The 25401-nt window shown below is 36.8% G+C and overlaps 1 protein-coding gene across 2 annotated transcripts in view; it reads right to left on the bottom strand.

Moving 5' to 3' along the window:
- PAPPA2 (pappalysin 2) overlaps window positions 1-25401 on the bottom strand; it is a 559101-nt gene that overhangs the window by 374220 nt on the left and 159480 nt on the right. The gene's annotated exons all lie outside the window — the stretch shown is intronic.

Below are 25401 nucleotides of genomic sequence, written 5' to 3'. Positions count from 1 at the left end.
TAGCAACTTAAGGTTTGTGAAGCATTTTACATATATTAGTTCATCTAATCCTCACAGCAATTCTTTGAGGTATGTGCCATAATTGTCCCAATTTTACAAATAAAAATTAAAATTGTGAATCTGAGAGATTAGGTGATTACTAAGCTAGAAGAAAAGAAACAAAATTCAAATTTAAGTCTTTCTAGTTCCAGTTCAAGCATTCTATCTACCATGTCACTATGATGATCAAAAAGACAAAAAGACAAAACAAAATGGCTTATGGACATTTGATAACTAATATAAATATGGATGGATACTAAGAACATATTAATCAAGCTGTCTGCTGAGTTTTAGCAAATGGGCTCACATTAAATAGACTCCAACATACTGAAAGGTCTTTACTGAGCAGTCATTGGTGATCTTTGAAAGGTCATGGGAAATGGGATAGGGCAAATGTCTTGATTTTCTGAAAAAGAAAGAGAATGGATGTGCAAAAGATAAGATAGATAGCTTGATCTCAGTGCCTGGAAAAAATCTTTCTCCCAAGTAGTTGGTTGTTTAACAAAATCTTTGAGCTACTTGACCTGCCAACAAGAACTTTATTACACAGCATTCTTAAAAGGACGATGGGAGCTAAGGAAATACAATGAAAAAAGATGTTGGATTTGGAGTCAAAGTTCTTTTGTTTAAATTATGGCCTTCAACTTCTCTTGATTTTATTTACTTCATCTATAAAATGAGAGGATTGGACTAACTGATGTCTATGGTAAAAACAACATCTACTACCAATCTTGTTGGAATCCATGTCACTAAGACTGAAAAGTCTAATATTGTTAGAAATGAAAAATACTTTTTGCCATTTAAATCTGTTCATAATTTTCTCAATCCTGTTCCTTCTCAACTGTATCATTTGACCCTTTTGATGATGTTTTTCATGACAGTCTCCCCACTCTAGGCATTCATGATACTGCTTCCACCTGGTTCTTTTCCCTTCAAATGCAGGTCCAACTCCAAATTCAGCCCTCTTGCTCAGGTTATGTACCCTATAAGTGTCAGAGCTGGGATAGGAACCTTGATTTTTCTAGCCTCCTTCCCACTACACTTTACTGTCTTAGATAAGAACCATAAAGAGATCAGAGGGTTGAGTTACAAACAGCTGTTTGGCAGTGTTAACAGTAAATCCCTGGACCTATGAATGAGGTGACCTGGACTCCATCATTTCCTGGATTCTTCTCCTAGGCTCTTAAGATCTGCCAGATAAACAAATGTTCCTTTTGAAGAGGTAGAAGGAAATATAGGTGTGATGTTAGGTCTTTAGGATAGAGGAGGTCTATTCTATGTGAGAAAATCTGAGAACTTTGCCTAAAGTAAACAAAAACTGGAGCCACTGAGTTCTCTGGCTCAAGAAACCACACCTGGAAACTGTTGCAAAGCCAGAGCCCACTATGAGCACGGGTGTACCTTGTTCCATGTGGGCTAAGCCCTTCAAATTGACAGGTGGCTTTCCTAAATTTTATGGCTTCTGGGTGGCCCCAAGGGAGGGGAGACTAGGAAGTTTTGTTCTAATCATCAGAACTGGAAGCTAACAAAGCACAAATGTTAGACCTGCCTTTATGCAGCCATGGCCATCACTTCTAGACTTGGCTCCCATAAGTGGATAGAGGAGCAGACTATGAAGGACATTTTCCAGGCAAAGTCTTCCATTCTTCATTTCTTCTCCCCTTACCCTTTTCCTTTTTGTGTAGTTCAATTCCACAAGCATTGGAATGCCCTCTATGTGCTATGATAAATAGTAAGGAAAGAGTGTTTTTAAATGAGGGGAAGAGAAAATTGGAACTTGGATGACTAGGAAAGTATTCCCAGTGAACACAGTTCTGCCCACACAGCTACTGCTTCTGCCTTTCTTCTCTCCTTCCTAACCCTCAAAACCCAACACACACACACACACACACACACACACACACACACACACACACACACATACATGCACACAAGCACACAATAAACACATGTCATTATATAAATAAGCTATTACTTTTGTTATTGCCTGTATACAGCAAAAGAGAATTCTGCGACTTAATAGTGTGCTGGAGCCAGCTTGAACCAGCCTGTCAAGAGCTAATTATTAAATTTTTAATGTCCAGCATTTATGTCACAGAAATTGGCAAATACTACAAATCAAAACTTGATTTCAGGTTTTATTGATTGTGTAGATGGCAGAAAGTTATGGATAAAATGTAAAATGCAAATAAACTTTAAAATGTGTCACAAGTACATTTTTTTCTGAGAGCCTTTTGTGAAAATGTAGCAGCACATCCTTCCTTCAGACCAAAGTAAGAATAGGACAAGACAATTTTGCTTCCTTCTCCAGTTTGGAAAAGAAGGTGAAAACTTCTAACTTGAAATACTTAGGAGTAATAATGGAAGTGAGGATAGAATTGCATAAAAAAAATTTTAAAAGAATATAAGCTACTCAATAGCTGGTAAGCTGGCAGCCCACCTCAACCTCACCCACAGCCAGTCTCTGCTCCCTGTATTTAACCTTAAACAAATCATCTCTTCTCTGTCCTTCAGCTCCCTCATCTGTAAAGGAAGGGGGCTGCACTAGCTGATCCCTAAAGTCTTTGCCAGTTTTAAATCCTATGATTTTATGACCTCAAATCCTGGTATTAAGTATCCCATCAGGCTGCCCTGTCAACACTTGTGGCTTGTGAAGGGGAAAAATAAAACAACTGCTTAGAAGAGAGCTTTAGGACTGTACAAGGGAATAAGACAAAGCCGCTTCCTGGGAGCTTTGTCTAATGGTTTAAAAAATGATCGAGATGGGGAGAGGGAAAGGAAGGAGAGTCTCAAGTTCCTTTTTCTACCACAGGATCATAAGAAAAAGACAGAGAAGGCATTTAGGTAAATGCACATACCTCTTTGTGCCAATCTAAGCATAGAAACCTACAAATAGAAAAATATCTATGTGTATATGTATGTATATACAATGTACATACATGTTATATGTACATAATGTATGGATGAATATATGGATATATAGAGAGAGAGCTAGCTAAATAAATACATTGTATCCAAGATAATAGGAATCATCCTTAAGAAGAATTCACCAAATTTTCATTTTTTAATATAAGGGAAGAGCTAGGTTCTAGGCAAGTTAGATTCCAAATAAGTTCCAGTCAGTTCTCTAAAACCTTAAATCACAGATGAGTTGGAAAGAATTTATACAGTGAAAAAATAATAGGAGGAAAATGGGAGGAAAACTAGGCTCAGGAGATATAAAAACAAAAAAGAAAAAAAAATAAATTATCCCTGCTTTCAAGAAACTTAAATGTTACCAGGGGGCCATATTAATAGGGAGAAGTATAGAGTATAGACACTGAAGGTAGATTTTGGAGCTTGAAAGTCAGCTAGTCCAACTCTCTTATTTACAAGTGAGGAAACCAAAATGTGGAGCTTGATTAATTTGAACAAGTTATAGAGGTAGCAAGTGACAAAGACCAATTTTGGATTGAGGTCTTCTGACTCCAAAATCAGTGTATTAAAAAAAAAAATCTTCTTATCTCCCTACACCTCAAAATAAAGGGACTAAGCATGGGCCAAATCCTACTGTTTGCCACAGGAACTTTGCTCCATTTCTTATCTTCATTTGTCTTTAGACAACCTCCTGGTCCAAAGTTCCTATAGAGCTCACCATACTAATGACATACTTCAATGGGAATACTCAGTTGGAATAGCCCATTGTGCCTCTGGAGCTCAAGAGACCTACTGACCTTAACTTCCCTGGAAGCAGGGATTACAAAGGTGTACCACCACACCTGGCTTACATTTTCCCATTATTTTTCAAAAGGAAATATAATGCAATTTCAGGTGGGCAAAAAATAGTAAAAATTGAAAATAGGGAAGGAATCAGGAAAGACTCATACTATTTGCCTATGGAATGGAAAACATACTAGAACTGGAATTAAAGGGTCTAACTCTGAATCCCAGTCTTATTATTTATGAGCTATGATCTTGGACATAAAAACTCTCTAGGCCTCAGATTTTTCATTTATAAAACATGGGGATTGGGACAAATGTTCAGTAGAGTGTTTACAGCTCAAAAGCTATGATTTTATATAAATCCCAAAAGGTCCAAGTTTTAATCACACTTCTGTTGTGAACTCCCTCTAGATTACTCTGGTCATTAGTTGTGTCTTTCGTCATGGACACCTGTGAGACATTCTGTATATTACTTAACATAGAATCACCTACCAACTTATGATCTTAATGTATTTCCTCAACTATACTGAAAACTATTGAAGTACAGGGATCTTTCTTGGAGCCATGGCTAACATGGTTCTATAGATGTAATATATAATCAACAAATGTTAATTGACTGGATAAATCATAAAATTCAGTAGAAAACACTTTGAGGAGTGGGAACTGTTTTATTTATGTTTTGAGTTTTTTTTTAATATCTCCATGGTCTCGCAAAGCATTTCCTACATAATAGGTGCTTAATAAAATGTATTTTGCATGAAATGGTTCTTGGAGACTAATGCTATACATCTCCCCTGAGGTAGAGGCCTTGTAGGTCATGAGATTTGTTGGTCCAAATGGAGGCAGGCTGAGAATAGCTAGAATTCTGGAGACAAGTAGAGAAGACAAAAGATTCACTTATTAGAACATTCTAGTGTAAAGAACCCATAGATCTGAATACAGAATAGGCCAGATGTTTCCATATTCCTTGGGAGAGCATTTCCATTGTCTCTTCCTCTGAAGGAAGCCTTAAATATTGAGTCATGAGGCAGAACTCTAACTTCAACATGTCTTTGGTGTCCTTAACTATAAAATAAGGTGGATTCAATGAGAGAATTTCCATTGAATCTTTTAGCTCTAAATCCAGTAATGCTGAATCTAATTGTTATAATGTATGTTTTAGAGTTGAAAAAACCTTAAAGGTCATTTAGTCCAATATCCTCATTAGGCAGATAAGGAACCTGAGGCCCAGAGAGGCTGAGTATTTCAAGACTCATAGATGGAATTTATCAAATAAGGTAAAGTATTCTGTAAAAATTTCAGTAGTATAAAAATGCTAGCAATTTTATCATTATTGTTAACTGAAAAAAAATTTAATGTCAATAGTCTGATTTAAATCCAATGCCCTTTCCCACTATACCCTGCAATAAGGATATTTGTTAAATATCTTTCAGGCTCATCAACTGTCAAAGATGGAAAGGACCCCAGAAATCAGTTATTCAAATGTTCTTATTTTATTGATAGCAAAGCTAGTAAGTGACAGGGATTAGAATAAAAAACCCAAGTCTTGTGCTCTTTCAACTGTATCATACTGTACCTTAGTCATCAGATTAGAAACCAGTGAATTTTATTGGGACCTATCCACTGGGCTTTCTCAAAGAACTTTCCTATGGAAAAGCAGATGTTGATTACAGGCCAAAATGAAACATTCCCAAGACAATTGCTTCTACTCCTACCAGAGATAGCAAACTTCCTTTCAAAAAAAAGTTTGGATTTCAAATTTTCTTAGGAATTCTGGAAGGATTTAAAACAGGTAGGAGCCCTGGTTTTCTGGAAAAATCTTTCTAACTTCCAGGAAGGTGAGGATGCATAAAAGTCATGAATGTGAAAGCTAACTTTACAAGTAATTGGAAAAAAAAATTACTATTTGGATTCAAAACCAAAACCAAAATATTATCTCATTTGATTTTCAGAACAACCTTGGAATATAAGAGCTATTATAATAATCCCCTTTTTACCTATGAGGAAATTGAGACAGATAAAGATAGAGATTTGTCCAGAATCATAGAGCCATCAAGTATCTGAGGGCAGATTTTTAACCCAGATCTTCCTCACTCTGACAGCTACAGGTAATCATAATTCTTTTATCTAATGTTTCTCTCACCTTCTTCAAAATGTTCATCCAACACCTCATACAGTCAAGAACTTAATAAGCATTTATTAAGCACCTACTATGTACTAGTCACTGTACTGAGTGCAGGAGATACAAAAAAAAAAAAAAAAAGGAATAGATGATTCCTATTTTCAAAAAAGCTCATAGTCCAAGGAGGGAGAAATCATGCAAATAACTACATACTAACAAGATCTAGTCAAGCTAACTTGGTATCTGGAAAGCCTCTGTCCATCAGAAAGCAGAGTACTAGTGTGTTGGAGAGGAGAATGGGAGAAAGTTCAAAAACCAGTTCAAAGTGTTTTTCAGCATTCCCTGGCTATCCAGGATTGGATTAGATGCTAAGCTTTTTATCTGTGGGCCAATACTTTTCAGTATCAGAGCACAGAGAATGGAATCCTCTAGAGACTGTTCAATAACATCTTTCAGACAGATTTTTCAACCTCTCATTCTACTCATTTTTTAAAAATTTTCATCATGTATTTATCATAGTCATGGATGAAAGCAGGAAGGGTTGAAGGATGGAAGTTCTTTGTCTCTCCCTTGAGTCTACAGACATGAAAGGAGTAGTCTACCAGCTCTAAGCCTGTTAAAGAACGGAAACTGGGAGAGGAATGGGGACTCTGGTGAAAGAAAAAAGAGGGACTCTGGTGAAAGAAAAAAGACAAAGAGAAAAATAGGCACAGGGATATAGGACAACTTAAATTCATCATGATTCTTGCCTCACATCAGTCAGGAAGCATGTTACCCATGTCACTCCCACTTAATAAATCCTTGCTATTTTTTGTTACTTCTGGGGCCAACTAAAGTTTCCTCTCCCTCCACCTGCATGTATTTATTATTATGGGCATATTGTTTTTCATTAGATTGTAAATTCCTTGAAGAAATGGATTATATTTGGCTTTGTTTGGGTTTTGGGAGGGGGATAGTTATTCATGTTTTTGGTACCTTCAGCACTGGGTATTTGGCACAGGTATTAAATGCACTAAATACATGCTGGTTAGTTGATGAAACTTTCAAAAAGCAAAACTATATGCAACATTTACATTCTTCAATTCCTAAATCAAAACTATTTCCAATCCTTATGTTATTAATCAATTAACAAGCTTTTATTAAATTCCTACTATGTGTCAGACACTATGCTAAATGCTAGGGATACAGAGAAAAGCAAAAGAGAGCCCCTGTCCTCAAGTAGCTTACACAATCTATTGGGAAAAGCAACATACACACAATTATGTACAAAATAAAACATATGCAGGACAAATAGAACATAATCAACAGAAAGTTTTAGATTTAAGGAAAACAAGAAAAGGCTGCTCATAAAAATTGAGATTTTTTTTCTGAAACTTGTGTAGTGAGAATAAGTTTTAGTGCCTTCAGAAAAGAGCAGAAATAAGTTTTCCAACTTAGCAAAATTAATTCCATTTTGTTTAAGCCTCCATTTTGCGATTGGGCTGTTTTGAGTATGTTATAGTTCTACAAATTTTTCAATAATTTTAATGAGGTGTCTTTCAATAAGATAAACATTTGTGTGGTATTCTTAACAGTGTGTATTTTCTCAAACAATTGATGAGCGTATGTGGTCTCTCTAATAAGAAAAAGTACTTAGCATATGTAACAATAAATCAGGCTCTTACCCCTTGAAGAAAGCCAAGAAAGTCAGCAGGTAGGGAGAAAGAGGGAAAGTATTACAGGCACAGGAGACAGAGAAAACACCTGGAGTAAGGAAATGAAATGTCTTATGCCTGTAACAGCATGGAACAAACAATGTTTCCCAAATCACAGAGTATGAGGAGAGAAGTAAGGATGACTGAAATGGGGAAAGATTTGAGGCAGACAGACCCACCAACACACAATTACAATCAGGGGTGAGGTGATGAAAGCCTGCCCCAGAATAATGTACAGGAAAGATGTTACAAAGATAAAATTGATGGGATTTGATAATAGGTTGGCTAATATTAATAGCTATCAGGAAAAAAAATAAGAATAGTCTATGTTTACATTCTTTCACGAGGCATTGTGTTACCATGGACAGAGCTTTGGCTCCTGAGTCAGAGGACCTGGGTTGAATTCTGCCCTTGATGCACACTTTCTGCACAAATCACTTAACTTCCCTTCTCATTAATAAAATAAGGGGGCTCACCTAGATGGATTTTAAAATCCCATCTAATACTATCTCTCTGATTCTATCATGATAATCCATGATCTTGTTCAAGTCTTATAATAACTCCAGGAGAGATCAGCAGGTATAATTATCTTTGTTTTATAAAGAAGGAAACTGAAATTCAGAGAGTAAGTTGGCCAAGGTCATAAGGCAAGTAAAGGCTTAGGACACAGAAAACCTAAGTCTTCCCTCCACAATCTTTGTCACTCTCATGTTTCTTAGACCAGAAGTGGGAAGGATATACTTGTTTCTCTAGTTTCCTTAGTACCCTCCCTCACATTTGAGGAGTCTCTGGACACTATAAATATTATCCATCGTCTGTGGCCAACTGTAGAAAAGCAAAGGGCATCATAATGAAGTCCTTTTTCCTATACACACTTTCTTTATAATCCACTCTTCTGCAACATATCTATTTACTCTTCTTTCCAGATATAGAGGCTCTAGTTGCCTTGATCAAGGATGCCCATAATATTCATTTGAAACAAATTCACTTCTATTAAGATGCTGGGCAGGGGAAGGATCCTAAGTATCCTGATTTACCTTGCTCTTCTTCTTCACACCCACATCCCTCCTAAAAATCATCCTGTCCACCTGTCCTTTCAACATTTCTCCCAATACTGGTTTGTTTCTGGACAACTTCAGGTAACAGATCAGAGCAGGACTAAGGCATCCAGGCCTTTTCAGAGGCACAGGTTTTCTAATAACCATTACATATTTAGGCAAAGGCAGAGAGTATTTTTTCCATGCTAAAACAACTGCCAAGGCTGCTGTGGGAATCAAAACTTCTTTTGCTGGCTCTTCAGCTTTCCTCCACCCCTTCAACATGGATGTCCCCCAAGGCTCTGTCCTTGGCCTTCTTCTCTCTCTCCCCTCCCCTTCAATGCTTTCATCCACCCATTCCCAAATCTTTCAATTGTACAGATGTGGAATCTGAAATCCTTATCTTCACCCCACCCCTGAACCACTCCTCAGTGATCTGGTCCTGAATTTCCATCTGCCTTCTAAATGTTACTAACTAGATATCCTGATGTCAACTCAAAATCAACAAATGAATTGCAAATCGAATCACAAAATTATGGCATTTCAGAATTTGAAGGGATTTCAGTGACCAGTAAGACCAAGATATAACACAAACACACACACACAACAAGAAGTAGCTCTTCTTGTCATATGGTCATTTAGCCTTTCAATAAAAGGGAATCACCTCCTCCCAAACCAACCCTTTCTGCTTGTAAATAATTACTAGACAGTTTTTTTTTCCTATCAAGATTAAATTTAGGCAGTTTTCCAATAAAGAAGTCAAAACAATTCATAGTTGTATAAAAAATGCTCTAAATCATTATTGATTAGAGAAATGCCAGTGAAAACCTTGAGATAATTTACAACTACCAGATTGGCTAAAATAGTGTCAAATGTTGGAAGGAATGTAGAAAAATCAAGACACTAATTCATTGTTGGTGGAATTGTGAACTGATCCAAGTATTTTGAAGAATTATGAATTGTGAAAAGAGTTATTAAACTCTTGATGAAGTAATACCATTACTTGGCCTATCTCCAAAGATGATTAGGAGAAAAGGAAAAGAACCTATAAGTTCTAAAAGTGTTTATAGCTAGACTAGAAATTGCAGGGTTGCACATCAATTGGGGAATGGCTGAACAAGTTGTGGCACATGATAATGATGAAATATTACTGTGCTATAAGAAATGATGAGCTCAATAATCTTAGAAAAACATGAAAACAATTTCATGAAATAATGAAAAGCAAAATAAGAAAAAACAAGAGAACAACATATATAATAACAGCAATTTTTTTAAGATCAACTTAAAGTGAATATGCTATTTAGACTATTACAAATACCCAAATTAATTACAAAGAACATATGAAGAAAAAATTATATCTGCATCAGAGAAAGAACTGATAAATATAAGTATGGGTAGAATAATTTCATGCAAATATACACACACAACTATTTATATTTAATGCTAGCCATCTTTAAGAAGGGGTGATGAGGGTAGAATAAAAGGGAAAAAAAGAATTTACATGATAATTTTGTTGTATCTTTGAAAGCAATAGCAAGTTATGCTTACTAGATCTGAAGTTTTATGTACAATGATATTTTTATTGTATTATCTATTATTGTTTTATTCCATAAATATGTATTAATGTAAATAGAAGGGGAGGGATAGAACATTTGCTTTTTGGAAGGCAACTTTTATTCATTGTTCCTGATAACACACTCAGGTAGTCAAACAAAACAACTTGAAACCACATTCCAAATAGCTGTGTTCCAAATACTTGAAGACAGCTATCCATGATCCTGAGTCTTCTCCAATCTGAACATTCCAAATTCCTTCTAGTTATTCTCACATGCCCTGTATTCAAGTACGTTATACCTTCTAGATTCATCTCCACTGGGCTTTTCAATGTCCTTCCTAAAATGTCATATCCAAAACTAAATACAATATTCCAGATGTGTAGAAGCAGAATACAATGGAGCTATTATCTCTCCATTCCTAAAATTACCAGAAACAATGTCTTCCTTAATGCTGCCATCATACTTTCATCCTTCATAACATTTGATTCAGCAAAGCAAAATGCTACCTTAAAGACTTCCAATAGGGTGTGTTCATTATATATGTGAAAATCATTCTTAATTCTTTGATTTATTTTTGATCACCTACTAATTATTAATATAAAGAGAAGCATAAAAACAGGGAGAACTTGCCACCATCATGGAATATTTTCAATGCAGAATCCAAAATGTAAACAGCAGCCCAATGGATAAAGTGTTAAATTTGGAACCAGGAAAAGAGTCAAATTCAAATGTTCTCTCAGACACTAATGTTGTGTCCTTAGTCAAATCAATTGACCTCTCTCAGTTTCAGTTTTCTGATCTCTATAATAAGAGAGTTGTATTTAGCCTTAAAGGTATGGATTATGAAGAGATTATTTATAAATGGTGAGTTCCTTGAAAGCTCCTCTTTGCAGATGATATTGGGATGATTCTATGTATGTATATGTATATATCTTATCCATCAGCTCATATATTTTAGAAATTGTGCATATACAATGATCTAGGTCTAAAACTGATTAGGAAGAAAAGTTGAGACTTTGTCTTTTGGCGGTCATACAGTACTTTTAATTACCCCAAGTTTTTCCCTAAAGCCAAGATCCATCTTTTCAACAAAAATACTCTTCTGGTAATATTGTATGGCTTTAAGACATTTACCTCATTGATAACCTTTCTCTCCTAAAAAAACAACTTGCCCCTTTTCTGAACATCCATATTACTATTGATGACCACTATTTTTAGGACCCGAGATTTAAATCCAAGCCACATTTTCATAACATCCAGTTCATCTGTACCTTCATATATATTCTCTGAGACCATCTTAATACAAACCTTTGTTAATTCCCTCTTGGACTTTTGAAGGAGCCTCATAAGATCATAGATTCAGAGGAGGGATGTTAGGTGTCATATAATCCAACTATGTCATTTTACAAGTGAGAGAGCTGAGGGCCAGAAAAATTAAATGACACAGGTAATACCTGCTAGGTCTAGGTATTGTGAAAGACATCACTCAAGAAGTATTTATTGAGTGTCTACTATGCTTCAACCCCATTGTGGAAACTAAAAGATGCAAAAATAAAAACCAAATTGCTTTTGGTTTTGTTTTGTTTTTTTCCTGATCAATCAAATAGCAGGGAACAATGGAAACCCCAGGAAATTGTTTCCTTAGCTATTGTTTGTGAACTCTCAGTCCCATATGGGCAAGGTAACCTCCCTCTGGCACCCCATTAGTTATAAGCTGTGAGAGTGTGTCCTTTTCCTAGTCTGAATCTCCTTGGGTGGTAAAAGAAGCTGTTCACAGCAGTTTCCACTGAGAAACTTTGCCTAATCATGGCTTAGCTCTCTATACATCCAAACCATTAAGTAAAACATGTAGATTCTTAGCAGGTTGCCTAGAAGATTCAGGTCCTATCCACAATCAATCAGTAGCTTTTTCCTATGAAGGATTTCTAGGAATTAAAAGATTTTACTTAAAATCCTGTTATCAGTCCATAATCCTACCAATTACTTCTTTCTGCCTGTACATGTGAACAATCTGAAGATTTAGTGGTGTTTTGATTCTTTTTGTTTTTCCTCTCCGACATGGATGGGTGGATAGTTAAGTGGGGAGAAAGGCTGAAGTTCATAAACAGCTAAAATGTATTTTATGTTAAATGCTTCTCTACAGGAAAAAAAAAATCCTGGGTAGTTTTCAAAATATAAATTTTCTTCTAAGATATAATTTCAAACACTTTTTTAAAAATCCCCACAGGTGGTATAAAATTTCCCTACTGCTGATTATTTCTCCTGTGACTATAGAATTTCATAACCAGAGGATCATTGCCCACTCACCATGGTTAGCATAATGACCATCTAATAGTTGAGGAATTGAGGGAGAGAGGTTGTTGAAGGGTTGTCCTTCCTTATTTTCCTTCCTTTCTTTAACAAAAATAGGAAAATGATATGCTGAGAATCCTGTTAATGCCCCAAAAAGAACAACAAATCTCTCAGAATCAAAGGTGGACAGTGCAGAAGCAGAGAGAAGGTAGGACGTGAAATCACTTACTGTCTCCCCAGACAGAGGCTGTAATATTTTTTCAATCTTAGACTCTTAAATGTGATATCCTACTGCACAGCACATGCTGGGGCACAGTGACAAATGTTGGCGCCCAGAGCAGGATCTCAAGTCTCTTCTCCTCCCTTAAGGACACCATTCCTATAGAGGGATTTCCTTGGGAAACTTAATCCATTTGACCCCTTTTGGTGTCCTTACATGTAACTCTCAGCAGCATTAAGGCCTATTTCTAATATCAACCTCCTCCCAAGAGGCAAAGTCTAGGCCATAGAAATGAGTTTAATGCATATACTTTAACATATTTAGCATGCATTGGTCTAACTGCCGCCCGGTGGAGGGGATGGAGAGTAGGAGGGGAAAAATTGGAACAAAAGGTTTTACAATTGTCAATGCTGAAAAATTACCCATGCATATATCTTGTAAATAAAAAGTTACAATAAAAAAATTTTAAAAAAAGAAAGAAATGAGTTTAATGTACATCTTAGATGCTTTGCTTTTGCATTTCAATTAGATACAGATGTAATTCAAATTGCCCAGTTGGTCATTCCTGAAAAGTTCTGTGTATAATATACATTTTAAAAATAAGCTTTTCTATTCTACTTATATTGTGCAAGACAGGAATCTATTATTTAAAGGTGAACTGCAAATAATCCTCTTATAGAGTGAAGACCTTTTTGCAATGAATATAACTACGTTGTAATTTATGTGCTCTATGAATTAAAGTGGGTTTTATTTGCTTCAATTTTTTTCCAAATATGGAATTTGATTTCATAATATTAATATTGAATTGTCTGATTTCTCACTCATATTATTAATTATGTTTCTATCCTTTTCACTTACTTAATAATAAATAAACTCTTTTCATTTTGCCTTCAGGATTCTGAAAGTGATTAAGAGTTTTCCAGGAAAGGAAGCGCTTCTTTTGAGGAAACACTTTCTAATTAGCCAAGCACCTCAATACCACTGTGCAAACAGCATCTAGCATGGTATCTTGAACATAGCAGGCACTCAATGATAAACTTTGTTGAATGAATGAATCAATGGACAAGTGAATGAATGAGAAACTAATATTGCCTAATTTGTGATCTCAAAGCCAGTCAAAACATTTGAGAGGAAATTCAAAGAAAATGTATGCTTGAGTCCAACATAAGATGGACAAACGCCCTTCAAAGAATAGAATCCATGTACCCTAGACTATTGTGGTTGACTTCTATTGGTGGGGAAATTCTAGATAGAACGTGAAGATAGTGAATTTTTAAGGAACAAATATAAACAGGAGAGATGATTTCAAGAGCCAATCTACCGTCATCAAGCATAGGAAAAAAAAACTCATTGATTTTAATCCTTTTTTTTTTTTTTTTTTTTGACAATGTTACTAAACTGATAGGCCAAGCTAATTCTGCAAATAGTATTTGCCTTAATTTTAACAAAGCATCTGATAAAGTCTCTCACATTGTACTTCTGGAAATGATAGAGACAAAGGGATGCAGTCAAGGAAACTGTGGCAATAAATTTTAGGCTGTTCTAAGTGATACCTAACTTCTAACAAAAAGAAAGTGGCAACTCTTCCTATACTTGACCAACTCAGATCATATTTAGAGTATTATATTCAGGTTGGAGGTCCATATTTCTGGGAGGACATGCAAGGGAGAACAATCAGAGTAGGGAATATTTTATGTGGGCAAATATTGGAAAGGCTGCCATTTGGAAGGAAGATTAGAATTGATCTGCTCAACCCCAGAGGGCAATACAAAGAAGCAAATTTGGATCTAATAGAAAAGAAATAGAAAAGAAAAGAAAAAAAAAAAACCTTTCAAATAATTTGTGCTTTCCAAAAGTGAAATGGGCCACCTTGGAGCAGTAACACCTCCTCTATCACTGACAATCTTCAGGCATAGGCTGAATTGTATGGCTACTCGGCTCTCTTCCAAATCCAAAATTCTATGATCCTGTCAATATCTACAATCCACTTTTCAGAGGGAACTCAAAAAGCTGACTTTCCTAAGGCAGTTTTGAATACCTTTGTTATAAATACCACAGATAATGAAAAAGAAAGACATTTATAATGCAGTAGAAAATGTGTTGGATTTGAAGATCATAAGATCAGAGTTCAAATTCTGGCTCTTAAGGTACTTCCAGCTTGACTTTGGACCACCTCCCTGGATCTCCGTTTTTTCATCTGTGAAGTAGAATATCATATTAGATGACCTTGGAGGGCTCTTCAATCCTCCCTTTCTTAGCAAGAAAATGAGGTAGAGATGTCAAGCAACTGGAGAAGAATACAAAATAGTACAGGGAAAGCTTGATTTTAACCAGAGTGCTCAGCCACTAGAACATTTTTGATTCAATTCAATCCAGCAAACGTTTTGATTCATTTAACTTTCTGGTTAAGCTCAAAATCTTTTTTTTTTTTGTTTTGAGTCTTCTTGTAGAAAGCCTTTCTAAAATGTTTTAGTCCAAGCCCTTTAGCCTGGATATAATTGAACTTTTGAAGACTCAGATGCTCCCAGGTCATCATTCTAATGTCAACCTGTCATTACAAAGAATTAGAGATGTGGATATGAAAGGGTTTGGGGAAAAAACAACACCCAGATTGACTTGTGAATATGTTCTAGAGGTTGAGAAGGGAGGGTCTACTAGTTTAACCAAATCATTGATTTTCTTGTTGATTTTTCCCTTTATTTTCTAGGTCATTGTTAAAGCACTTGTAGGAGACCAGAAAGGCCTGGGTTCAAGTCTGCTCTTCAGAATTAAGTGACTCCAGATGAGTCATTTCCTTGCACTAGTTGTTATTGCACAGTCCTATCTGACATTTCATGACCCCATTTGGTTTTTCTTGGTTTGCCATTGCCTTCTCCAGCTCATTTTAGAGATGAGGAAACTGAGGCAAACAGGGATAAGTGACTTGCCCAACACCACAAAGATAATAAGTGTCTGAGACCAGACTTGAACTCAGGAAGACGATTCTTCCTAACTCCAGGCACACTATTCTCTGTGACACTTAACCATACTCAATGCACTAAGCAATTCTCTCAGGATATAAGTTGCAGACAAGATAGGAATAAGTTTGGTAAGAGCTTTGGTTCTTTATTTGAGAAATACAATTTCTACTCTTTATGGACTTTTTTATCCCCCTTAAATCCAGTACTTTTCTTCTGTTCATTATCTGCAGTTTATGCTATATATCACTTATTTGTACATAGTTGTTTATGTGTATCTCTCCCCTAGAATACAAACTCCTTAAGAGCATCTTCATAAGAGGTTATCTTTTGTCTTTCTTTGTATCTCCATCACTAAGCACAGTGCCTAGTACATAGGAGTTTATTAAATATTTATTGACTGACTGTACCAATGAGAGCGCAGATTCAATTCCCACGCATTTAATTCATTGATTTAACAAACATTTAAGAGATCCTGTTGTCTGTTAAGACAGGCTAAATGCTGTTTTTACAGTAATTGTGCTGCAGGATATGACTAGGATCCTGTTTCCTAGAAAGCAGTGGTAGCTTCCCTGGAAAGCATTTGTTGTGATTTGCATTTTTATCCTAAAAATAGCATTCAGAGAAGTTCTGGGTAATTCAATTCAATTTATTAAGCATTAACCACTTCCCAGACATTGTGGTCAGGACTGGAGATAGAGATGAAAAGCAGCACACAATTCCCCAACTCAAGGACTTTTTATGCAATTGGAAGGGACATGTACAGCCATAATCATGTTATAGAATAGCAGGTAATGGAGGCAAAGGAGAAAATCAAGTAAAGTGTTCTAGGAAAGTTGGAGGAGAACAAAATCCTTTGAAGTTGGAGGTGCAGGATAGCAGGAAATATTCCAGGGAAGAAGGGGTATCTGAACTGATTTTTGAGAAAGAGAAAGAGTTTAATGGAAGATAATCAGAAGGAGCATTCCAGGTATGAGCAATGACCTTTATGAGGAGGACATGGAAGAAGACGGGCAAGAGTGAACAACAAAAAGTCTAGTTTGACCTTACCATTTGGTGCTTGACATGAAATAAACCTGAGGAAATAGGCTGGAAATAGATTTTGGAGGAGATTAAATGCTAATCTGAATTTCTATTCTGTCCAATTTAAGTAACAGCATAACAATTCAACCGCAGATTTAATGCTAAAAGGGATTTGCAAGGTCTTTCATGAAAAAGTGAGGCTAGGTTTTTTAAAGGCATCATGGTCTAAGGGCTGACTTCCCCATTTTCCAACTGATGTATGTGCTGAATCTGGATCACAGGAAGGTGAAGAGCAACAAGGTAAATATTTCACATTGTTGTTTTTGATTTCTGTAAGTCATGTCCAACTCTTTGTGACCCCATTTTGGAGATTTCTTAGCAAAGCTACTAATTAATTGTTTTGACATTCCCTTCTCCAGCTCATGATAAAAAAGGATTACAAAATTTTCCCAGGGTCCTAATGCAAGTATCTACAATAGTATTTGAACTCATGAAGATGAATCTTTCCTGATTCCAAGTCTACTACTCTATCCACTATGTCACCTAGTTACCCCAGTACTTCATACAACCCCTCCTTCTACCCTACTCTCATACTTCCCCAAAATACTGTAGTTTTCCTTTCTTTCATCAATTTTTTCTCCAGGGACTAAAAAAATCTTGTCCCTCCATACTTTCTAAAACTGTAGTCTTTAGCAAGCTTTTAAGTAGTAAAACACAATTTTCCTTTTGGAATGTAGAATATAGAATTTTCCATTTAGAATTCTCTTAAAGAATAGGAGTGTTTCAATCTTTGTAGATGCATCCCTAGGACCAGGCACAGGGTTTCATATGGAGTAGGTACTCAATAAATATTTGTTGATTGTTGATTGAAATTAGGAATATGATTTTAGGTTTCTTAAGTTTTCATTTCTGTTTGTCTTACTTTTTCATTAAATAGTAGAATATTTATGAGTAAAAAAGTTGACTTCTCTCTAACATTAGTGTTTCACAGCTTTCATAATAACTTATCAATAACACCATATCATTAGCCCTCTTTGAAAATAAAGGAAATAGAACAACTGACATTTAAAAAATAATAGTAAATGAATAACTGACTTATATTGTAACATTATCTAATTTCATTCTCATAATTTCCATAATAATAAAGATATCATTATCCTGTACTTCACAATCAAGGAGCCTGAATTTCAAAGGGTTAAGTGACTTGCCCACAGTCACACAGTTCCTGTCAAAGGCAGCATCTTAATCCAGGTTTTCTTAAGTCAAAATCCAGCATTTGTACAATGAAAATCCAATGACTGACTAATAGATTTGACTTTTTTCTTCTTTTTTACTCTTTAGCACCTTGTTCCTGGGTAAAGCAATTTTTGTTTTGAGTCAGTAGTTCATTGCAGATACACCCTAATTATTATTATTATTATTATTATTATTATTATTATTATTATTATTATTCAGTCATTGCTGTTATTCCTGACTCTTAATGTTCCCATTTGGGATTTTCTTAGCAAAGATACTATGCTGGTTTGTCATTTCCTTCTCCAGGTCATTTCTATAGATGAAGAAACTGAGACAAATAGGGTTGTTACTTGCTCAGGGCCACAAAGCTAGCACACTTTAATTGGGACCCTAATTACCTTTCCAAGATTCTTTAAATAACAGCCAGAACAATTCCTAAATCTCAGAATATTCTGATATTTAAAGTTAAAGTATCTCTCCCACCATTGTATTTGAACTGAACCATTGCTTTTGTTCACCTACTTCTGACTCCTACAGGAAAAAAAAAAAAATGAGCTTGCTTTCCTTGTCAGTTATTGTGGAATGGAATGGAATGGAGTCACACAAGTTTTATTTTCTATTAAAAAAAAAAGTAGAATGTTTTTAAACCTGACAGCAGACATTGATTGAAAAGGCTTTGTGGTCAGTTGTCTGGTCACAGATGTCAGAGTTGTGAGGTGAATGATGAATAAACAGGTTGGTAATACTTTACTCACTCCCTAAATGATCCTGAGCAAGTCACTTTTCCTTGTTCTATCTCAGTTTCCTCATAAGTAAATTGAGGGTAATAATAGCATCTACCTTCTGGGTTTGATATAAGGACCAAAAAAGATAATATCTCTAAAGTGTTTTACACAATTGTTGTTGTTGTTATAACCTTCAAGATAACTTTTTTTTCCCATACCCCAGAGCACAGACGACAATCCTCTTACCAATTACATGCCAGGAGTCAAGGAATTTTTTTTAAAAAATCCAGATTCTGAACAAAAACTGAAATATTGTTTCCCTCTTCTTTTCCTCTGGTCTTGTCAATAAAGGCAAGAGGATAGAAAGGAACAGAAGCTAGCTGTGAGACAAGCACATTTTGAATCAATCAAGCAGAACTGCCCCCAAAGGAATAGTAAAAAAAACATAAAGGAAAAGAGAGGAGGTGTGGAAAGCAGAAAACCAGAGGTGAGAGCTCTGGAGAACAGCCAACAGAATTAGATTTATTGGGAAACTGAGGATGAGTCTCACCTTCCACAGTTCCCTGACACCTTTCAGCAATTGAACTCAAAAGACCATGCCCAAGTATTGAACTCTATAGAGGTCTAGTTGGTTCTATCCTCTTTCTCTTTCTCTTCCTTAAATATTAAGAGCCATGAAAATGTAACCAGATCCTAAAAAGTTTAAATCTATCATATGTGCATACAACTTATAAATTCCTCCCTGAAAATAATAGATATTGTACTAGGAAAAGTAATATAACAGTAAATGTCCAGTCAGGCAGGGTAACAGATGCCTCTAATTCCTGCTGCTGCTGTTTCTGAGCTCAAAGCCCACCCCTCAAAAACCTGGCTGAGTCCCAAGTCCAAAGCTAACACCTGTGTGCCAGAAATCTAAATACTAAACAACTAGGAGCAGAGGCAGCTGCAAGGAGACACTCCATACCTTACTTGGAGCACAGAGGTAGAATCCAGGAGAGAGCTTATGGAACAATTATGAAAACAATCCTGGTTTTATTTTTCCCTCCTCCCTTTTTTTCCCTTCTCTTTTTCCTCTCAAAGGTGCTGCTACATCAAAATCTGACTCTGTACTACTTCTGAGGAGCTAAGTGTTCTCGGTATGGATGTCACTTGGTACTCATCCAGGTGAAAAGTAATATGGAGCATTTAATATTAGGTAAAAGCTTTTTAAAAACGCTCTTCATTGTACTGAAGAGAAGGTTTGGGAAGAGAACAGAGCCTTGTAAGGTACCACATAAAGAGTCATAAAGATATCAGGGTTAGGGATGTTTGTGGAGAGAAAAACAATCATCATGACCAGTAATGCTTCACAAACACACATTTTTTGCCTGTTCAATCAACACATCAAGTACTAGAAACATAAACTGTAATCATCTAGATTTTCCATATCCAGACCCCAAAGTGACAGCCCCAATTTGTAACCCCTCCTAGGTTTGCCATCATTTCCCCCAAGAAATACAATTTACTTGCTCTCCTTAAGAGACTGTGCTCGTCTTTCTCCTGAATAGAGTTTATGGTTAGCAAAAAACTGAGGTACAAAACAAAACAAAACAAAACCCAGAACACTGAAAAGCATAGGGCAGGAAGGAGAAAGCCGCTGGCCTCTCTGATTATTCCTGGTCCAGATCTTTGACCCAAGGATCAAATTGGGTCTCTGATCTCTGATCTCCACTGAGGAAGTCCTAATTCCAAGAAATCTCCTTTAACCCAAACTCTCACACACACACTTCCTCAAGCAAGCCAACCCTGCAATGAATCATATTGTTTTATTTCCACTACTGTGGGAAAATTGGGAAGGGAGAAGGGATGTTCCTTGCCTTTTACATCATGCTTTGATCTTAAATTTTTGTAGATGGCAATCATCATCTATTCTCCTTCCTCATCAACTTGGTCATGAGAAGTATTTGGGTTTTTTTTTTCACCTTTTAAAACTTAAGGAGTTATGTATGGAGAGTCACAAAACACAAGGTATAAATACCATTTGTTATCCAAACATTTGACATGGATAAGTGGGCACTGGACTGGAAGTTCAGAGATCTCTATTTGAGTCATACCTCTGATGCTACCTGGGAGAGCTATCAATCAAGTCATTCCTGGGTCTCAGGGTTCCTCACCTGTCCCATGGAGATAAGGAAGCTTAAAAGGAGTCACTGAGTTGTTTTGAGGAAACCACTATAGAAATCTGATCTGTTAAAGGGACCACTTGTCATACTTACAGTTGTGAACAAATCCCATCCAGAGCCAAACCCATTGTCCCATCTTAATGACTCAATAACTTGTTCCACCTTTTAACAATTGGCAAACTGGCTGAAGTTCATCACATGATCTGGCCATATATTTATTAAGTGAAGAATCTTGTTGCAACTTTTACTTCCTCTAAATAGTCAAGTTGGACCATCTTCTCGGTACTCAGCCAGGACTCACCTTGGTGGGCTAATCATAAGATCTCGATTATCCAATCAGATGGACTACTGTGTGCCATAAAATAAATATTTATTAAAAATGACTATTATGATAATATATAATGGGAAAAAACAAGGATGTGTTAGATTCCAGTTACTGCATTCAAGCATAAAGCTTACAGGACTTTGTAGGATAGCCTCAAATAGTTTATACCAGATACCTTCAAATACATGGTCCATAAAACCACATAGGCCACACTGCCAATGCAGCTGAAATCAGATTAAAATGTTATTGGGAAATAGTAAATAAAAATCCATGGCCCTTATTCTTGCCATGAAACTCTTTGGAACTTGAAGAGTTCATGTCACTTCAGCCAATATTTGAAATCTATAATGAACAGGTAAGGAGCCACGAATGGGTAATTGAGAAGAAAGAAAGTAAAATATGGGAGAATAAAAAGGACAGAAAGAAAATAGTGTTATTCAAAGATCAGAAATCCAAACTTTGGACTGAAATCTTCAGAGAATTGGTCTAATTTTAGTTTAAGGCCAGGACTTTTTAAGATGAATTCTCCTCAGTGGCCCACCTAAAATAGTATCCTGACCTCAGGCTCGTTGTTAATGAGCAGGTATCCCCTAAGTGACCAGCTACTTTCAATGAAGAACCCAACCATTCCAGCAGAGCAGGGTCCTGAGCTTGGTTACCCTTTTCCAAAACAATTTTCTCCTATTGCTTTTAAGATTGCCACTCTTCCAAAGAGAATTAGGTTTGTTCTTTTTTTCCTTCTCTAGATAGAATTAGGAACGAGTGCAAGTTACAGAAAACAAGACCTATTGGTTTGATACACAATGAAAAATTGTCTAACATTTCTGTTCTAAGATGAAGTAGACTGACATCAATCAACAGAAGCCATGGGACTAATTGTCAGGGAATACAGAGGAGATTCCCAGTGAGGCATGGGTTAAAACCTCTGTCCTCTGGGATGTCATCCAGTTCTCGTATTCTAGGTCTTGGATTTTGGTTCTATAGAACCTCTCCCATAGGACATCAGAAATTCTCAGGATGGAGAAGGAAGCTTGTGTAATATATATATATATATATATGTATATATATATATATACATATATATATATATATATATACCTATATGTGTATATTTACACACAAATATAATATCATATATTAATAATAATTAAGAATATATATTATATTGTATGTATAATGTATCATATAAAATATTAGTAATAATTAAGAATAGATTATATTGTATGTATAATATATCATATAAAATATTAAGAATAATTAATAATATATATTGTATTATAATATATATATGTGTGTATACATTTTTTTTTTACAAGTAGCTAAGTGTGCAGCGTTCCCAGCCTGACACAACCCAAGGATGTCACCAGTCACCATGGCTCTGTGCTGTGAGCTTTCTGGAGTTTCCCATTCCCACCTCCCCAGATGGGGCTATTGCCACCCCTAGAAAGGGCGGAGAATTCAAAGGCAGCCATCCAAACCAGGTGCAGACCCAAACTGACATTTCCCGGGACAGAATTTGTGGATTAGTGCCAACTACTTTGTGCATGAAGCAACATTGCCACCTAGCGTCCCACAGAGGAAGTATTCCCCAAGGTCCAGCCTCTCCTGGGGTGGCTAGTGAGACCCATGGCCAAACAAAATATTCCATGTGTTCCAAGGAGTACAGGTTGTAGTGAGGGAACTGTGGGGTTGAAGTGTGGAGGGCTGTGGAATAAAGCCTTTGGAGTAACAGTCTGCTCACTACTCTTGTTTTAAGGCTAGCTTATTTCTCTAGCAGAAAGCTGGGCAGGGTAAGGTGAGAAGTGTCCCCAGGTTTTGTGGGAAGATAATAAAGAAGTCAAGTATAAACTTGTGTTCTCCATGAGGTTTTCATGGTTCTCCCCCACAAGGGACAGAGCTGAAAAAGAATCTTCTGAGCAGAAAAAGCTGGAGTAAACAGGAATCTGAGAGAGGAAGGGTCCCTTGACAGACTAGTTCAAGATTGTCTTTCAGATAAAGAAACCCAGGGCCAAAGAAGTCAGTTGTTTTGCCTTGTGGGAGAGATAGGAACACCATTCACTGCATGACTTTGTTTATGTCACATTGGGACACTGGTTAGAAATGACCAAGGGTGAGTGCCTAGCATCAGCCCCCAGATGTCCAATGCAATCTATGTATGCCATTGCTCAACACATCAACTCTTTTTTGTTTGAATAAACCCATTAAATGGAATTGGATGGAGGATGGAAAAAGATGAGTTTTGTTAATGAGGGTCTCTTTCCTTCCATCCTTCTGGGAAGGAGAAACCTAAAATGGAAAGTCAGTTTACCACAGAGGTAGCAGGGCTTTTCAAGATTGATCTGCTGAGACAAGAAACCTTACAGCCTGCCTGATTATAAAAAAAAGGGAGAAAAGGGAATTTATGGCCAATTTTAGACAATCTGTAGTTTTAGAAAGTTCAGGTAAGGATTTTCAAGAAGGATCTTGGGGTATAAAATAATTCACCAATGCCCAAGCCCACATGCACCCAAATGGAAAAGGTCCTCAGCCATCACTTCTCAAAGAGTATGTCAAAGGATGCCCAAGAGCTGGGGGCAGGTAGCAAGCACTACCTTTCTCCAAACAAGGGATTAAAAATCAAGAGCAGCTCCCATTTCTGAAGTGCTCTAAAATTCCCAGAACACTTTCTAAGTGTGGTGGGCTCTGAGAGTTTCCTCTTTGTGATTTTTTTTGGATTCCACTCTCCTTTTACCCAGCCAGGGAACTGGTCCCAGGTCCCCTTTTCCTGCTACTGCAAGAGCAGTTCTTGGGCTGAAATGCAAGAGAGCAGTCTTCCTGGCAGAAGAGGAGGTAGTGAGCAGAGGAAAGCTGTAACACAGCCAGCCCTGATCAGAGAATCATCTTATTGTATTATTTCATCATCTTGGCACAAGAAAAAGGATTTTCCCTCCTTTCCCCCACCTTCTCCAGCCTCCAGCCCACCCTGCCTCCCTTCCCCAAATATCCAAAAAGGAAGGGAGAGGGAGGAAAGGCTAAAAATTATATTGTTCATCTTCTGAAAATCTCAGTCCCCAAAGCTGCCATTACAATCAAAGGAGGAGGAGAAGGAGAAGAGAAATAGCATCAGAAATGAGTGTCCTAGCATTACCTAGATGGTTGAGACAGGCTTGGTCAAGTCCTCTTTCCAGCAGATTATAAACCTGAATTTGACCTTACGGGTCCTCCCAACTATGGAAGAAGCTGTGGAGCTTCAAGCAATTACCTGGCCAGACAATTCATTGTTTGGGGGATTCTATTACCAATCTTTCTTCTGACTTACTTGGAGATTTTGGGAAAACACTCAAGCTTCTTAGGACTAGAGAAATATTGAATGTTATAGGATTGAATGGTACAGTGGAAAAGATACTAGTGGGATTTAAAGGTCAAGGAATCTGAATGCTATACTGGGTACGTTATTTAACTTCTCTGGGTCTCAGTTTCATCATCTTGAAAATGGGTCTGCACTACTGAGATCCTTTCTGGCTCTGAATTTCATGAATTGATCATTTAGTCCAACCCTCTCAACTTATACTGGAGGAAACTGAATCCAGGACTGAGGTCACACAGCTAAAAGTTCTTGCCTCAGTTTCTTGTCTGTGAATTGATTAATACCTAATCCTTCTTCTTGGTTCAGACATCTCCCTAATACAGTCACTGGTTTAGTTCATCAAGTATTTATTGTCTATTATGTGGCCAGGATCATTCTGAGAATTATGGTCCTATTTTGGGATGGGGGGGTGGGATCATAAAATAGAAAGCAGTAAAATGTCAAGCCAGTTTTTCATTGAAAGTACTGTAGCTACCCTTCCTTCCATTCACCTATTTAGCAGGTATGATTTGTAAAATGCAGAACTGTGCATGCATTTCCCACACCCCACATATAGAACCCCACTTTGCAACTGATAGGATCCAATTTGACAGAAGGAGCAAAGAATCAGACAAATTTGCTTAAAGTCACACAGTTGGTAGTAGAGACAATACTTGAACCCAATCACTTATTCCAAGTGTATGCCTTTCCTCTAGGGTCTGCTCTCTCTCTGCTAGTTACTTTGTGCTTGGGAGCTGCAGAAGGGCTCCTTCTGCCAAGGTCCAAGGGTTCTCAAAGAAAGGTATCAAGACAAGGGAAACACTGTTGTGATATAGTTAGAAAACCTGCTCTTCAGTATTTCTGCCATGCCCTGGATGCAACTCTCCAGAGAAGTTCCTGTAGTCTTTCTATCTTTGAAAACTGCCTGGAACCTGAAGACTGCCACATCCTCACCCTATCTCTCATCAATCTAGCCAACAAGAGTC

The sequence above is a fragment of the Sminthopsis crassicaudata genome, chromosome 4 (assembly GCF_048593235.1).
Source record: "Sminthopsis crassicaudata isolate SCR6 chromosome 4, ASM4859323v1, whole genome shotgun sequence".
NCBI lineage: Eukaryota > Metazoa > Chordata > Mammalia > Dasyuromorphia > Dasyuridae > Sminthopsis > Sminthopsis crassicaudata.
This window is presented reverse-complemented; position numbering and strand designations above follow the sequence as displayed.